The sequence below is a fragment of the Nipponia nippon genome, unplaced genomic scaffold (genome assembly GCF_047370975.1).
Source record: "Nipponia nippon isolate SJK-2023a ecotype South Korea unplaced genomic scaffold, ASM4737097v1 scaffold_1, whole genome shotgun sequence".
In the NCBI taxonomy this organism is placed as follows: domain Eukaryota; kingdom Metazoa; phylum Chordata; class Aves; order Pelecaniformes; family Threskiornithidae; genus Nipponia; species Nipponia nippon.
In genome coordinates, this window is record NW_028262290.1 from 116665922 (window position 1) to 116684318 (window position 18397).

General features: G+C 40.3%; 1 long non-coding RNA gene across 1 annotated transcript in view; it reads right to left on the reverse strand.

Annotated features, from left to right (window-relative positions):
• Nucleotides 1–4470: 4470 nt before the first annotated feature.
• LOC148057572 (uncharacterized) overlaps nucleotides 4471–18397 on the reverse strand; it is a 35426-nt gene continuing 21499 nt past the window's right edge. Inside the window, exons 2-3 of the long non-coding RNA XR_015707109.1 lie at nucleotides 16780–16945; nucleotides 4471–4512 (exon numbers count right to left, since the gene is read on the reverse strand). This is a non-coding gene — a long non-coding RNA (uncharacterized LOC148057572). The remainder of the gene's footprint in view (nucleotides 4513–16779; nucleotides 16946–18397) is intronic.

An 18397-nucleotide genomic window follows, 5' to 3' on the forward strand; every position in this document is an offset into this window, starting at 1 on the left:
CATAAGCCAATCAATTGATTTATTCCTGCACTCCCTGGAAACCCAATTCTGCACTCAACCATCATTTTGGGGAGGATCTGCTGCACCTTTCATATGCAACCAGCAGCAGTTCAAAACCCAGTCCTAACAGCAGAGTCATGACTTGCTGCTGCATCTCCTCACTGTACAGAAAATTCATCCAAGCGCCTTTCAAACCGGACCTTCTCTCGCTTGCATTTGTGACCTGTTACCCCCTCAGTTTTGACCTCACCAAAAATAGCTCCCCTTGCCCACAGCACATTTGCTTTATCCCTTTGTCCCTTTCAGCTGGATATATTTTACATGCTGCTGCTGCTTAGTCTCATCTTCCATCACCACCCACCCCCCCCTCCTTTTTTTAAATCATTGGCATGTTGCCAGCATTAAGGAAACATTTTGGATATGGAATAAATTCATATATTGGCCTGTGCCAACATGCACTTTTTCAAGACAAAACTACCAGAGCTGCTCTTCTGGGGGGCAATCAGGTTCCTTAATTCCCATTTCTTCATCAGTTCTTCCTCAGGAAACACTCTTGCAGAGAGAAGCCCCCAGTGAGGACAGGAGAATAACTGGCTCAAATATTTCCCTCAACTCCATGGGACTTTCACTTGCTTGAAAATAAATAAAACCTGAAAAAAACAGTGGAGGGAAACCTGTTATCACTTGCCTTACTCCATTTTTGAGGCCTCTGTTCAAATAGCCCAGAACCATATGTACAAATTCTTTTCAGGGGTATGTAGATCTCCATTAAATCTACTTAGAAGCTTTTCCAGATAAATCTTGCGTAGAGAATGAACTTTAAGAACAAGCATTTCTATTTCTTTCCTCACCTCATTAATTAATGTGGGAGCATTGGCTGACTCCCACATACAGATCTGCTGCTGAGCCATTTTCTCCAGGCCGTTCTGCATATTGAGGCTACCGTCACACATTACCAGATGCTTCCCACTTGTCTGGGTTTTTTTCTGATCACTGATCAAGGGGGGAGGTATCCTAAATTGGCCTTTTCCCTAATTTGACAGTCACTCATCCCTACACAGCCCAAGAAGGTGCACCCCTGCCACAGAGTAGCAAAAAGAAAGGTTCACATCCTCCTCCCTCTGCATACAAACTGTTCTCCCTGAATTCAGTCCTTGAATCAACTTTTACCCCAGCCTGCCTACAATCTGGAAAGCATCACTAGTACCCTCAAACAGGAATACTTTCTGTCAGGAAAGTAGATCTCTTAGAACTTATCCTCTACCCTGGTTGTCTAAAGCACAGCAACCTTTTTTATCCAATGGCTAGATATTAAGAAAGAAATAGTCTCTCTCCTATCCCTAAAAACATTCCTCATCGTCCTCCTTGTCATAAGATTCCTCCTTTTCATGTTCTCACAGGTGTAGCAGGCAAAAAATTAAGAGCCAGTAGTAAGTTTTCCTAAAAAGGCAGCTTCAGTTATCCCAGAATTATTTCTAAATTCAAAATTTGAATGTTTTCATAGTACCATTCCATTTCTCCAATAGTCAAGGCAACAGCCCAAGGTGTGGGAGCCTTAGGTTTGAGTCTCTCTCCTGACCTTGGGGATTTTAACCCATGTCTTCTGCAATCCCCAGCTGCACCCTGTCACAGTGCCTGATCATCCTGGGTCAGACAAACCCAGTAAGTGTGTGAACAAGTCACCAAGACAGACAGCTATTCCCTTGCTCTCTCAATTGATTTTCACATATTCTGCATGAATAGGGATGGTATCGCCAGAGGGAAGAATCCCTCACTCCATAGCAGCCACAGGACACACTCAAATCACGCTTTGCACAGAAACGTGCTGTTTTGTGCGGAGCCATGATGTCAAACAGGTCACTGCAACAGCCCAAAAAATAAGTTGGGGGTGGGTTTCATCATTTTAACCCAAGTCATTTCAATAGTTAACTTTCGAGCACAGACCTGCAAACTGCAGCACCAGAGAACTGAACCCCTTAGATCAGCTTCACACCTGAGGAAAACATGTTGTAGAGCCAAACTGTCAAAGACCAGCTAAGCTAGTCAGATGAAAGTAGAAAAGAGATCACTCCTACAACTGAGTCTGATGCTAGAAGTTAAGTCAAATCGACAAAACTTTGGGATTTCAGGATGACCAGTTATAATATTTTTTTCTTTTTTTTATAGAATATTTAGTGTTCTTAGAATTAAAGAGTTAAAAGTCATTTAGTTCATGTTACAATGAAATTGGAACATTTTAGATGGAAACAATCCCATATTAATAAGTGTAATCCCATATTCCTAATGAGCAGAATTAACAGTTTAGGCTATTGTTCCCTCTCATACCATAATAGAGAGCATTACACCAGCAATGGACTGTCTGGAACAATACACAGCCAGAGCCTTAGAGGATATCTGTTTGCAGACCTTACATAGTTTTGGGGGAGTGAGATTTTAATAACAGTGTACAAGCATCTATCTTCCCAGATACTTTATCTGATTTGAACTATGACTTTGGTATTGGTACTTACTGTTTTACTAGAGCCACGTGGGCCTAAACAATGTCTATTCAGTTACTGCTAAAAGGAAATAAGCAAATTAACAAGCCCATATTCAATAAAGTTCAGAACTGGAAAAAGAATCAGCTTATGCTGCTTAAATCTCCAGCTAGAAATTAAAATATCTGGACCTGGTTCAATTACGTTTTGAGTGTGATCCCCAATAGGACTCAGTAACCTTTAGGGTTTAATAACCTCAGCTCATTTAATGTCCTTTCATTACATCAGTGTAACAATCCAAGAGCAAGGTTTCAAAACTAAAACTGTATGCTTCCTCCTGGGCTTTCCCATATGTTCACCATCTTTAGCTCAGACTCCCAGGATACTCATGCCAAGTCTTACAAAATGTTCCTAGCAGAACAGAAAAACATCTTCTTCCACTCTAATTTATATGTTTATTCTTTGTAGAGGAGGAGAAAAAAAAAAATAGTACCGCAAAGCAATACTCTGGGTATCTACAAAGATCCAGCCTGATCTCAAGGAGAAAAGCTAACCAGAACTCCTCATCCAGCCCCAGCAGAAGGTCAGAAAAATGTGACACGGTCCACACCTGAGACAGCAAGTTGTTTTGCGATCTGGATAGCTGTCTAAACACAGACTGATTCCAAATCTGGCACTAAGTAATCATTTTGGCAGAAGACTCACAGAATAAACTAGACTGGAAGAGGCCTTTGGAGGTCACATAATCCAACCCCTGCTCAAAACAGCACTAACTTGCTGTAGGTTTACAGCAAAAGGCCCATTTCACAAAAAACTCCTGCAGCATCTCTACTCCCTTCCAATACGTTACATAAATTCAAATGTTTTAATTTTAGCAAGTCACTTTTAGCATAAGTACAGCGTTCTAAAACATTTGGAGACCCCACACTCATACTGATGAACTCTGACGTCAGAGCTTGCAGAAGGGCCCAGCCCTTAGAAGGGCAGAGCTGTAGTGTCGTAAGCAGGGGCACCCCGCTGTAGGAACCGCTCTCCATTGACACAATGGGTGGGATGCACATCGCCAAACCTTAGTATCTACAGGGTTGATGACTGTAACACAGCCACCTATGCTCCCTCTAAAATGAGTGGAAAGAAATAAGCCTCCCTAGGCAGGGTTTATCTGACCCACTTAAGTGCTGCTTTAGGACAGCAGGAATTGCGCTGCAGAATCTATTGACTGTCCTGATTTGATCTCCACTGACTGTAAAGGAAACTTGGTTGTAGGCAGAGGAATCCTACCCTGTGACTGCTTTTACTCACAACACATTTTTTAAACTAGAAATAATGTGCATATGTGAACAAAGCAAGGCCAGATTGTACCTTTCAAAGCAAATACTACCAAAGGCAGGTTGTAAAGAGATGGGGATAGCCATAGCATTATTCTACAAAGAATATATATAGGCCTGTCCAGAAGACTATCTAAAGAAGCAAATATTTCTCAGAGATTTTTCCAAGTGCAATTTCTGCATCCCCAAGCATCTGTCCCCCTTCACCAACAAGCATGAACACAGATTGGGATTCCACTGATTCTGCCCTCCTTGGGAATGACCCAAATTCCCCATGCTTTTGCCCTACTAGATACTTTGAGGAAAAATGTAGCAATGACAAGCATTCCTTAATTGTTTTTCTAAAAATGTGTTAAAAGTAAACTGAATTCTTACAAGCCAGAAATAGTGTGGACAAGGAGGACCTCCTCTCCACGGATTAGCATCACTCAGTACAGGGCTTTAAGTCCCAGTGTGGTCATGCTCACACAGACGTGTAGCCTTTTTCTTCATACCCCAATATGGAAGGATCATGATATAATTTCTAGACTGCACTCAATCCTGAACTGTTAGAAACAAAAAAGACCAAGATTCATCTGCTTCCCACCTACTAAACATGGAAAAACACTGCTAAATTAGTGAAACAGCCCAGAAAGTTAATGCACCAAGCGCTAATGTATACTTACTGTGGGGTGGTGATGTTTCTTTCCTGATCTTTTTATTTGTTCCTGTAAAAGAAACCATAAGGAAACAGACCTCTTCAAAGTTCAAAGCCTGAAAAAAACATTAGAGTGACCAACTTCTCCACTAGGAAATCAGAAATGCATACAAAATATTTTTGTCCTGTTGGGAACCTCAGTGGTAAGAGGAGGTTGACTGAGAAAGGCACAGAGGGTATTCCCCAGGCAAAAGCTTTTGACACACAGGAGCTGTTGCTATGCCTGATAAGGCTGCGAACAAAGAAAACTGTTATAGCCCAGATATTATCCACGTACAGAGTGCATATACTTAGCTACATAACCTAGCCACTAGCTGAATCACTCTGTTTAAGATCACAAAAGCAAGGTTACAAAAAAAGTCTAGTACCAAACACCCCCCAAACATCAAGGATCAAAACTGGGATTTTAAGACTGATCCCTACTGTGTAATAAAATGGAAGTGAAAAACTCAAGGTCCAGACACCTCAGATCTGATATAGGTTTAAGACTGGAATTTAACATCTCAAACCTATGCTTAATTTAACAAAATCATAGGTGAAATACAGATATCTGTGAATCTACCAGAGGAAGTTTTGTCTTGAAATTCCCCTGCCCCAGGCCAAAAAAGACAAAAAGTCTGATGGTGGAAAGCCCCAGATGAGGCACAAACATTTTTGGGTGCTACTGAAGTCATTTATGTGTACCTGGTCGAATACACTGCTGAATTATTACCAGATCTTGAAAGAAAGGAATTCCTCAGCTATGCAAAAATGAACTAACACTTGGGCTAACAAATGAACATTTATATGTGCAGCAATAACATCTGATTTATGTCACTGTCAAGTTCTCTTTAATTTAGGATAATTTGATAACCTCATCAAATATTGCTACTGTGAGAGGAATCTTTATTTGTTAATCCAAATTACATCTGTTAGTGGAAAAAAAAAGTAGACGCACTATTCCTCGAAGATGCAGTTTAAATATTCCCTACCAGACATGATTTCAAGTAGCCTGAAGTTTAAAGAGGAGCTGTTTTGTGTTTCAATTAAGAAACAATTTGAGTCAAATGATCAATATGCTTGCTTCTGAGGAGTTATACTCTCAGCACATATTTTTATGTATCCACAAATTGCATTTTGTGCACTCTGCTAAGCTGTTGTGCGTACATATCGGGTAGCTGCATGCCAAGCTGCCTTGTGGGCGATTGCAAACACCATCTCTGTGCATCACACTCGGGAGCACTGCACACAGGCAAATGCCCCTACAAAGAGCGTTGATGCTTATATGCCAGCACACCATGACAACTCATTACATCACCTCACAGCTTTTCATTCCAATCTCTTTCCCTCCCCTATTTACCCATACTGAAGACAGAACAGTCCTTGCATTATTGTTTTAAAATAGATAATAAATGAATCAGTTTAGGACTCCCCTACAGGTCCTTTTTCACACCCAAGCTGTTAAGGGCAGTAAATACCCTCTTCAACTTTGCTAAAAGAGCAGACTGGTACAAGGGTGAGAACAGGGATAACAGTTGAGTATGACAAGACTCATATTTCTGTCAGGCATCAAGTACATTACAAAATCATTTACACTTCGGTCTCTCTCTTAATGGCTCTGCAAATAAACAAACAGAAACCAGATACAATTGAAAAGTTACATCAGCCTTTAAAAAGCCTGTCTAAAAAAGTTTTGTTAGTTTCTGTAACATACGTAAGAGTATTTAAAATGGAAGAAGCATATGACTCTAGACATAAGCATACAGTGGCTTAATTCAGTACAAGGCAGGCCAGGCAATTGTCATTACTGAAGTTGCAAGAGCAATTAACCTTATAGAACAAGGACATTTTAAGTGTCTATAAACTGAAAATAAACATGTTTCAACATCAAGGGCCCATATAAGACTTCAGTAAAGTTTTTTTTTTCTGAAGGTACTTTATATTTAACCACACTGCATTTCTGGTGATAACAGCATAACTGAAAAACAGATTAAGATGCATACTTTAAGATTATCAAGAAATACAGTAAAAGTTTTCATTAAAAATAATTACTGTTCTGAAAAAGTGATCTTTGATATCTGTTGTTCACCTTGCTCCTACTAAGACAAAACCTGTAACAAGCCATTACAATTTGCTTGTAGGTATTCTTAATATGATATTAATAATACAAATTATAAGTCCTCTATCTTAGTCTCACATGCAAGTGTGTAGTATTTCCTTTATTAACTTTCTCATAATTCGTGATATTTTTAAAAAAAAATGACCACATTATCTTTATCTGTAACTGTAGCAAATAACCACATGTGACTGCAGCTGATGTGCTGAGGAACCCCAGCCTCAGGTTTCTCGCCTGTACACCAAGAATTGTTCCTCCTTACATTTCCTTACAAACACTCAAAAGTTCCAAGAGAGGGAAAAATTAACACAAAGTACTATGCTACAGCTCCTGAAAGAAATCTTAAGAGTGGTAAACATCTGACCCAAAGCCCAGGTATGGTCATAAGAGGCATGCAAAACCTTTCCATTAAGAAGTGAGCATAAAGAGACAGCTTCAGCTTCACAAGAATCAAACAGGCCACTGTGTTCAGAAGGGGGAATGACTGCAGTGGCCTTCATGCTGGGATCTACCAAAACATCACACAGCTGTCCAGAAAGCACGTATAGTCAAAATAATGAAGGATACGGAACTACCCAGCTCAGTACCAAAGAGCATCTAGCCTAGCCAGGGATTCAGTGTTACAGAGTTGTCTTCCAGGTGACCTCCATAATACAAACCCCAGTGAGCTCAGCTGTTCTTCCATAGTGAAACTTCCAAGGAAAAGCAATCATGCCAACACCTTCAGCCTCCAGCGGGCACAAACAGCCTTTCCCACCTTACTCTTCAAGGAGCAGGTATATCCTGAACCTAATGCCAAAGCACGGGTCACCTACCAGCCTTTGAGATTCTCTGGGATATCAGAGACAGTCATGGCAGACCTGGAGCAACAGCTGGAGGTCAGGTAGGATATCTTAGGCCATTTCAAATGAGACCACTATAGGCAAGTGAATCAAGCATCTCCATGATGAGAATTTGGATACCATATAGACACCTAAACATATCCAACCCCAACCATGAATACATAAGCGTGTTCTGTACTAGCTTCCATAAATCTTCATTCTAGTGTTTAGGGCAGGCCCCAATCATGGGTTTCTTTACTGCAACTGTATAAGGATCCTTACAAACCCTTCAAATCTTTCAGTCTGAAATGAATCCCTCTTAATCAAATGTCAGCAGTTCTAGGTGAAGTTTCTGTGGCTCCCATCTCCACCTCCAAAGCATCTTGCTCCTGCCCATTCAGACACAAAGGGCTGGTGCCAGGAACAAGGCCACAACACCTATACAAAGCAGACACCTCCTCAGTTGTCCATCACCCAGAGACACCAAGTCAGTTGTTTCAAGTCCTAGCAGCAGCCAGATGCTCTGTGGGGCTTGCCAGGATGCCATGAATTCTGAAGACTTCATTAAAGACCAAAACATTCAAAAGGTGGCTCACAAGTGGAGAAACATATGACTTCAAAATTTCCCAGCAACTCAGAATAGTTTTGCATGTCCTGAGCATTAAGGATCAGTATTTTCCATTTCCCTCTGACCTTCTTATCTTGTAAATTTATTAGAACAATTTAAACTGGCATCAACAAAACGAGTTAAGAGGCTTGTGGCTTTACTAGTACCTAGAGCATCCCTCTGAGGTGACTGGGCATTTTGCTGAAGTTGGTTGAAGTAGACCTACGAAAAGGAGCTTAGCAGGACATACTTTGCTCTACAGATTCACAAACCTTTTTTACTTGAAGAAGTAAAGAGCCTGAGGCTAAGTGGGAGTTTACACCATATTCTTTAGATTCTGTGCATAAGTCATTATAGTGAAATCACCAGGGCAGTAATGAAGAGCTCTGCTGCTTTCCAGTGATGACTTCAGTGATCCTGGTCTTTCCCTACTTCCTCTCTTCACAGCAGCATTGTCAGGTTTACTTTAATCCACTTTAAAACTACAAGTACAGCACTTTCTTTTAGCAAATAATAACAAGAGTGTCCCTTTCAAGAACCACATTAGGCATCACAGTTCAATCTTCAATGAGAGATTAAAAGATACGTGCTGAAGATTAACCGGAACAAACCTTTTCATTACGAGCGGCCACATGTAATTTCGAGTGGTTTTGGAAGCAAATTATTGACTTGTCTGGAAATACACATACAACAATTACAACTTTATTACTACAGCTTGGTCAAATGAAAGAGCCTATTAAGAACATTTATCCTGATTCCACATGAACCTCGTCTTCTCTAAAGAATTTGTCTGCATTACACTAAGACTAATCAAAGCTGCTCTGTGGTCAACAATACTAAGTTGTTCAACAGTAATAAGTTATAAAGCACAAATGGCATTCTCCCCACATCAGTTGCACTTTAAGAACTGTGTTTTTCTGGCTGTAAAGGCTGCATCTTTTTGGATAGGTCTGAGTGATAATACACTGCATTCTACACAGTCAGAAAAGTTCAGAGAACAGGGGAGAAAAGAAAATGGAAATAGAAAAAAGAACCCGCCACTCTTCTGCAATATAGCCAAGTCAGTCACTTGTCCAGCAAAGAATATGGTAACTCTCCTTTCTTGTCACCTATCCATGTGATGCATCCAAGGCAGGCAACACCTGCTGTGGGCATTGTACAGCCCAAAAATCTTTTGCTTTGATGCAATCTTACTTTTGCAGCTTCCTTTATCCTGCACCAGGACTTCCACAAATAAACACTGTCATTATCAGCTGAGCAACGAATGGAGCTGAGGAAGGTGTGTCACACGCAGAGGAGGAATGCAGTCCTGAGCCAGGAAAAAAGTTTCAAGAATTTGGCCACTAAATTTAGGACTCGCAATCAGAGTCCAGCACTGAAATTCCCTGTGCAGCACAATGACTGGGGCTAGCACACCAAGAAGAGACAGGATATCTACATCAGTCAATAACACACTCTTAAAAGGGGGATACAGCTGAAATTTTTTAAATTTAAGTGCCTCAAAGTCAACAGTATCCAAGAAATCAACAGGCCAAAACTCTCCTGAAATTTCCTCCTTCCATCGTCCACTATTATATGGACAACATGCTCACTCTTTCCTGAAGATGGCAGACACTGTGCAGGTAATGAAACAATGTCTTTGTATTGCACACCTCCCCAGGAAATGGTGAATCTGGCTGGATTCAGTGACCTTAGCTTGCTGACACTCACAACCACTTCCCCCATCTTCCATAAGGTTTTTAAATAAAGTCTGGGAGTAGCCTATAGGGCTACCTAGGACTAAGAGCGCGGTGTAGGTCATTCTGTATTCGTTGGGACTGAAACGGAGACCACTGCACCTCGTAAAATACTTTTCAAACTCACTTTGTGGAATTTCAGAGTGTTTCCCACCACAGAAAACTAATCTTATACAAGTCCCATTTTTCACAAACTAAACTATTAGTTTTCACCATATTATATGCCTCACCCAACAGAGGGTGAGTTCTAGTTCCTTTTGATTCAAGTTTAATTAGCATCCTATCCCCAGCAAAATGCCCTGTGTAAGTGCTGATATATCCATATGCCACATACTTCCTGACCTTCCTTCGAGAAAGAAAGGAGAAAAGACATTTTTGTAGTATTTCAAAGGAAGAGCACCACATGCACATGGGAGAGCTACACACTCAACCGTAAAAAGCAAAAAGATCTCCACATTTGACAATGCAATGGCACCTGCACGTTCAGGTCAGTATTTTTAGTGGCTACTAATGTTTGCTTTCTTACATAAAGAAAAGTTTCTACTAGCAATCTGCAAGTTTGTTTAGCATCATTTTGATTTGGAAAAATGTTAAGACTGTTTGGTTGCACAGTGAAATTAGATTCAATACATTACTATTTTCAAAGGAAAAACTATTACAGCCTAAATTCGTATTTAATCTTTGAAGCTATTTACCAGGAAAAACAAAGGTTTTTTCAGCATGACTCATCTTGTTATCATAGAATAAAAAAACTGTTCCAATTCTTGTCACCCTTACACTCACGTTTTCATAGCAACCTGAAGTACTAACCAAACCTCCACATGCAATTCTCCTGTGTTGCCTCTTACATGACCATTTACACTTGGTGCTTACTAGCTGTGGAGTTAATCAGAGTGTACTTCATCTACTTTGCCGTGGTGCTAAGTTCAAGACTCATCTTTCTAATGACTGAAGATTTAAAGGCTGTTTTGGGTTTGAGGTTTTTATTTGTAGTAACTGCCTATCCTTTATTGACTAGCCATCTAATACTAGTGTCATGTACGGTACCATCCAAAGCTATGACTGTGCTGAAGAGATTATCTAATAAGTGTCCCTCAGCTTTGCTTAGGACATTTATTGCCCTATTACCTGACTGCAAATTTGATTTGAAGATAATGCAGTAGGAAAAGCTTGAATTGCAAAAAGAAAGTATCCAAGCACATCTGGGTCTTTTCATTTTGTTTTCACAATGGATGTTTCTCTCTTAGCACCTATATCACACCACCTTCTGGAGGTAAACAAGTGTGACCATAAAGCAAGATCAGATTTTGTCACTTATAAACTAAACACAAACATGCACAGAGCATGCTCTTGTACAGAAACGTTTACAAACAAATAAGCAAAGGGCAAAGACCACAGTTTTCAATAACGAAGTCTATGATTCATGTGTCCTCTCTATGAACTCTGTGCAGTAGTGGGTGTGCATGTGTGTGTTTTCCAGAGCACAGGATGGGATGCATCAGTCAGAAGAAGGTCATGGGCCCGAACGCTGACAACCACACAGCATGTAGAGCACACAGGCCAAATATCGAGATTGGGACTCTCCCTCAGGCGTAAACGATGCAGCAATCTTAGTGCCAGCAAGTGCCGGGGTCCTGTCAAAATGAAATTATCCAGTGTAGGCACAGCCTGGAAAACAAATCAGGTATTGACATCTGTGTTCAGAACACCGTCCAGAAATGTCTTTTCACACAAGGAGCACATTAGCTGGCTTTCAAGTGTCATCGCTCTACTTTTCGGAGGGGAACCTGGGCTATTCAAAACTCCATTCCTGTTTGTTGTTCTTCAACACTGATTTTGTTTCATTAGTTAACAAAGGTTTCCTGATGCTAAATATTTATTAAATTCTGCCACTGTCTATTTACCTTCCTTGGGGCTTCGCAAAGGCTAGAATCTGCCTCTGAACAGAAGCGATACATCTTATGAAAAGGGAGTTGCTATTCTTTGTATGCTACACCTCTGAACTGTACCCTCTGGGAACAGCCACAGGGCTGACCTGCTCCCTTGAGTCACAATCTCATTAAAAACAAAAACAAAACAGGAAAAGGCTGAAATTTGTTGTGACGTTCTGTAAGCCTCTGCTCAGCCAGAAGAAAGAGGCTGCATTCAGTTAGTATGGGTTCCTACTGAACTGTTAAATGAGCTAAGACCTACCCTCAGGGAGTCAGGAGGCCTCAGCTCATCCAAAAGCTGTGGCTTCCTCTCCTCACTAGCAAGTATCAACAGCGAATTCTCCTCTCTCAGGTCTTTAAGTTACTATTACGCTATCGCACACACACCAGCTTCAAGTCTCTTTTTATACCTGGTAAAGCAGCAGACCCTTACCGGTCACCTTCAGTTCTTCTCCTGTAGTCTTGATTAAAACAAGTGGGTGCTGCCTACCTGTAAAACTTTTCCAGACTCGAGGCTTCTACTTCTTTTCCTGTTTTAGAGATGCTGATGCACACGTTTTTTTACTCCCAAATTGCCTACACTCATCAGCAATCCTAACTCGGCTGTTTAACAGTTTGTACAGAACGCAGCAGTTAGCGCTCCAACACTGCGATGACTCAATCGCGCGGGGTGGCCGTGAACTGCTTGTTCAAGTTCTCCGCAGTGCCAATACGCGATCTGCCTCTTAGCTAACTTTTAAGTGGTGCTGTTCCTTAGAGATTCCACATCTACCCCACACGCTCTGGGAAAAGGTACAAAGCTGCAGGTACTGTTTTACTGTGAAACAGTGAAACGGAGCCTTGCTTGGGGACTTGTACAGAGATTTCACACCCAGGGACATAACTAATCTAAAGCTTTGCAAACTCCTGATAAATGGTAGCAAGCTGCTTGATTCAAAACGTGGACAATCTCAATTGTCCCAGTGCATAGAGAGGGAAGTCTGGTAACACAGCTTTTCTGTCAGCAAACCCAAACGGCTCACTTTCAGGGAACTACTTCTAGTCATCTTCATGCCCAGGGCGTAGGAGTAATAAGCACCAGAAATTTCTCATGTCTCTCACTTTCTTTGCTTGAATGCAAATTCCAGGCTTCTGCTTTAAATATTTCTAGCTTAGGTATAACCCACTGCTGACCGACTCATTTCTGGTGCTTCTCTCCTGATTTGCTCTATAGGAGATGCAAGTCTTTCTAGTTGCAGCTGAGCTTTTTCAGCTCCAGGTGTAGGTTTGGATGTGTTTGGCTGGGGGAGGCTCTGAATCATTCCCAGATGCCAGCTAAGATAACAGGTCCTCAAGGAAAAGGTTTGTCTTTGTGCCTCAGTTGTTGCCTGCTTTCTGACCAGAGACCACTAGATTGCTTTGGTACAGGTAGTATTTCATGGCTGAAGTGGCATAAAAAATACTAGCTTTACATCCCTCTACATAAGCTTCAGTAATACCACAGAGCAGAAACGCAAATTAACATCTTCTGTATTCAGCAGAGATCAGTGCCTCAGGACAGCCAACTAGGAGTACTGTTAGGGGAAGGACATACATGAAATAGCAGGGTGGAAGATGCTTGCTTGACAACATATCACGATAAATCTAGTCTTTGCACCAGGCTTGTGCGCTGTATGCCTCTGAGGCATAACATTTCCAGTTTAGATTTATTTGGAAAACATACTCTATGGTTACAGACCTTGCATTTTGACACAGACCTGGCCTTAAACATTGCTTTAACAAGTGTTGTTGGTCCTTTCTTAATCATTAAATTCATTTCTAAGAGTTAAAAAATGTGAGCAAAAGGCAGCTTCTGAAAAACAGAACTCAATATCTATATGGAAAGTAGGTTTCTGGCTCTCACTAACACACCCTTCAGTCTCAAACAATAAAACTGGTAGGTTCTCTCCCTTCTTCAGAAAAGTTAGACAAAGATATCATCCAGAGTCTACAAAATGGAGCTTCAAAGAAACCTGTTCTGCAAAATAATAGAAAAAGTGATGCTAACTGATGGATGGGAATCAATTAAACTGATTTCTGGGACACATTATGCATTAAGAAATCAGAGACTGTGTGTTCATTGAAAGAAGTGTAGGAGGCACATTAAAAAACTTTTAAGGGAGTAAGAAAAAAAAGTCAAACATTATATTTCAAAGGAACCTACAGGAGGATTAGCACTAACATCTTTTCATGAGCACTAATACTGAGCACTTACACGAGGATCAAGGAAAGAGACAACTCCATAGGAACTTGTGCAAGTTATTTTTTGTTTTAGAAGATGCTGCTGCTTTTCACTGCAGTTAACAACCCTGTGCTATTTCTGAAGCTCTCTCGCCCAGCCCACAGCAAAGGTATTAGTTCCAACACTGACCATCAATTATAATACTACAAAAAACCCAATCCTCCTGTTTAGCAAGAACACAGTCCCAGAAACTGAAAGAACTTTTGCACTGGAAGTAGAATCAAACACATGCCTCAACCGTGGGTCCCGAGAGATGCACACTTCAACATGAGCAAAATGGGAGGTTTGTAGTTCTGAGGACTTAGGCTTGCAAATCACCTCAGTGCTATCTCCAACCTGCCAAGTGACTGGCTGAGCAAACTAAGTTTAAAAAGTCAGGAAAAAGCAAGCCTCTCAACCCGAAAAAAAAATTGAGCCCTTGCATCTCTCGGGAACAAGGGACTTCTGTAGGTAGATGAACTTAACCAGGCTGCTCTTCCTCAGCATCTTGACTGCAGATGTAGGAATCTAGGAAGAGACTCCCATATTTAAAAAACTCAACACCCTCTGGGGTTTGCTGCATTCAGGCAAAACCTATTTATGCTGCAGAAGTGGGGTTTTTCTCTTCCCCCTCAAATGCAACAACAACAACAACAAAGATATATTTCTTCAGACTCATTTACAGAGTGACCCTGCTGCTACTAACACATTGAAAGCACTGTTTGAGGTTAGAATGCAAAACGATTAAGACAGCCAGAGAGCAGCTATATGCCTGGGAAGCAATGTTTCAGTTGATAATACAAGACTACACTGAAGTCTGTGAACACAAAACATGCTGTTCTGTCAATAAACCCTTACCCTCTTTTCCTTCTTTGTTCCAGCTCAATTACAAACTCTCGGAATGGATGTATCATGGTACAGCAGGCTTATATATCAGTAAGTTAAGGCAATCAAGCTCAGGTTCAGCCATGAAAACCTCCATGATTTCAGTAAATTGGAAAAAGCATAAGCGAAGACAGAATGTGTCCTGCATTTTTTGTTGTTGTAATGTAGTTGAGTTACAAAGCAATCCTCATTTAGGCAGCTCCAGATGCTAGGTTACTTGCAGCAGTGGACAGGTTACAGCACAAAGAAACACATATTAAATTACTCCTGTTTCAAAAGCATAACATCGCTATGGTCTATGCATTCTAACAGAGCAGTCTGTGTTGTACATTCATCCTACAGCTCGTAGAAGATGCATTTTCTAGGAAGCTAGATGTTAGGCAGCATTCTTAAGATGAAGGGCATTCTATTATATTAATACATACTCGCATAAAAACATGATCTGGGACAACTAAACAAGAAATTAAGAAATAACTTGTAAGGCTTATAAATAATTGAAAAGAGAATGTTCCAAAGTTTTGATGTGTCATAAAAGCTAAGTTTAGAAGGTGAAGAAATTATTTCAATTAAACAGAACAAATGTCAGCAATGAATGCCTAAGCATTTTAATGAATTCATCTGTAATACTATGGTGCATACTGAGGCACAGAACCAGTGGGGGTATACAAATACAGACAAGTTATTTGTGAATATAATTTGAACTGTATAAGAAACACCTACTCAGACTGGGGAAGTGTTTCTTGAAACAAAATCTGCAAGAGCTCCAGAAATTTCTCTGATACCAAAGCCTGATTGCAGAATTATGATACACAAAGATGAAACAGCAAACTAGTCCAAAACCAGGGAACCAGTTTGGTCCAAGTAGCTGAAAGAATTCCTTTAACTTGATTCCCAATATATGTAAAGTAGTTTTGCAACAGAGCAGTTCCACTGACTTAAATGGCAGCACTTCCCACCCTGCAAAGGAGACAAGAACCAAGCTTCCTTCCTGCAAAATGACAGATTAGAAAAGTTCCTAGTCAGCTGAAAGACAACATTCCCCTTTACCAAAAAAAAATGAAGAGGGCAAAGGAGCTATATACCCAACAAACACAACGGGTAAATAGAGCTGGTACCCAAATTATTTCTCCTCAAGAAAAAGTGACTGGGAAAAAATTGGACGGCAATAAGTTTTAAATTAAACAAAAACAATCTGCTGCCTGTTCACAGCAGTGTCTGCATTTCAAAGACTGTCACTTCTACGACTCCAAAATGACTGTCAGCACTCCAGAATACAACTGATCACCCACACTGGTTGTTTTACTGCTCTTGAAGCCATTTCTTATCCCATCTTTTTCAATGAGCCCAATTCCCTCAACCTTTACTTATCACACATTTCAGATAAATACTGGATTTATTGTTAGATTTGGTAAGTAGTAAACATTGGCGATTAAACAACCAGCAATGGTGTCCGACACTCCAGCACTTTGAATCCAAAGAACCCAAGCTATGGGCTATATCATATTCATGTTATCAGTATGCTGTATTGCACAGTCTTATTATCATCTATGATATATTTTCAATTTGATTAATTATTTTTCCCCATAGGAAAGGCATGCTCACAAACTCCAGTGATTAGCAGCACCACAGACACAGCTCAAGTTATGAGCTGTTACCTGCAGATTTCCCAGCCATACGTTCTCCTTGTATAGAGCCATACAGGTCTTCCACAGCCCGTGCTTAGTCCTTTGATGGATTACTGACATTCTGCTCCTTAATCCTTTATTTCACTATCAGGCCCTCTCTAAAGCACTCCATTACCTCAGTTGCACACCTATAGCAATTAGATTTCGTATTTTTGAAATCTTCAATTATAATCTACAAATAAAGCCTTAATCTGTGCATAGCTGAGCTGTGAAAAGCATTGCCATGGTGGTTTTAGGTCAAGATTAACAGAAAGGACAAAATAAGCACATGCACTAACCTTTTGAAAGTGTCAGGGATGTGATCTCTTCATGTCTTAGGATGTGAGCCAAGCCAGCAGTACTTCAGAACCAGCTGACAGGCAGCTTTGTGTTCTTGCCCATACTCCTGGAGACAGACTATGAGATGGACTATGCATCTGACAGTTTATGGCAATTCCCAAACTCCTAGGAGCATTAAAAAGTATTTTGATTTAGGACAATCAAACTGACAAAAAAAAAAAAAAAAAATCTATAAGCTTGAAGCACCTAAGAGGAACATTTAACTTGGCATTTAGCATCAATATTTTGCCTTTCCAAATATTTTCCAGTCATTTTGTCAAACCAAAATTAGAGAGTTTTCAGATCATGAAGATAAAGCCTGACTGTCTTGCTCCACAAAGAAAGAGAATTAAACTGGACCATGAAGACTTTTTTTTTTTTATAGAAATCACTCTTCCTATCCTCAAAATCAGACTTTTGCATGACTACCTACTGTTAAACTGCCTTCACAGGCTCATGAGAAAGCTTGGTTATCTTCCTCTGTCCTTCAGACACAGCAGGAGAAATGTTTGCAAATAACAGCTTTCTATTAAATTCTTTCCACAAGTGAGCAATCTAGTCAGGTACTCCTCCTCATGAAGGTACAGGGAAAGAGTTCCCCCCCAGAAGACTGTCAGGTGAAAGATAACTCATGAAGTCATGGAAACAGATATTTGGCAGACAAGATTGGGCCTGTTGGAGGCTTCACATGGGACAACTGGAATACCAAAGGCTTGTAGAAGTGAGAAAACTGAACTTGGAACAGAGAACAGACCACAGTAATGGCAAATAGAGAACTGTGGAAGCTGCTAGGAAATCAGCACAAACAGAAAGCAAACAAAACACCATGCAGTTATTCAGCAATTTGTAAGAAACTGCAACTTCCGACAAAGAATGTGAGCTATGTGGACAAAGAATTATTATGGATCCGGCAGGCTACAAATCAAACTCTCATTTCCAAGATTCAAGTGATGAACAAGTCAGTCAAATCTTCAAAAAAGAAATTAGGAGAAGGTTTTATCATTGCACGGATAGAGGAACAAGTTGTGATACTTAAAAACAAAAAGCCATGAGAAGCACAGAAAACCAAGGCCAAAAAAAAAAAAAAAAAAAAAGAAAAAAGAAAGAAGAGAGACCTTTCAACTATAACAGACAAGTCCAAAGAACAACGAAGCCAAAACAAATAAAATACTTGGAAAACAGTTATGACAGATATGCAGCTAGCACAGGGCTGGTTTAAATCTTCTTTTACCTTCTATAGTCATTTACATCTATGCAAAATGGCTATTAAAGTCTACTAAACAGCATGGTCATTCCTTTATATGATGATGAATGGTTACACAAGGCACAAGAGAATGTTACATTTAGCAATCCAAATTCTAATTAATGAATAGTGTTTGAATAGTATTAACCCAAATGAACAAAACTTAAAGCGACAAGCAAGCAAAAGGGAACAGCATCCCATGACTTCTCAGTCAGCTCTCCACCAAACCAAGGTATTTGCAGAAGGAAGATACAAGTCATATCTGGGCAATGTTTTCCACAACCAAATGAAGCACTGAAACAGAGAAAAGCCAGTTTCTTTATCATCCTGAGCAC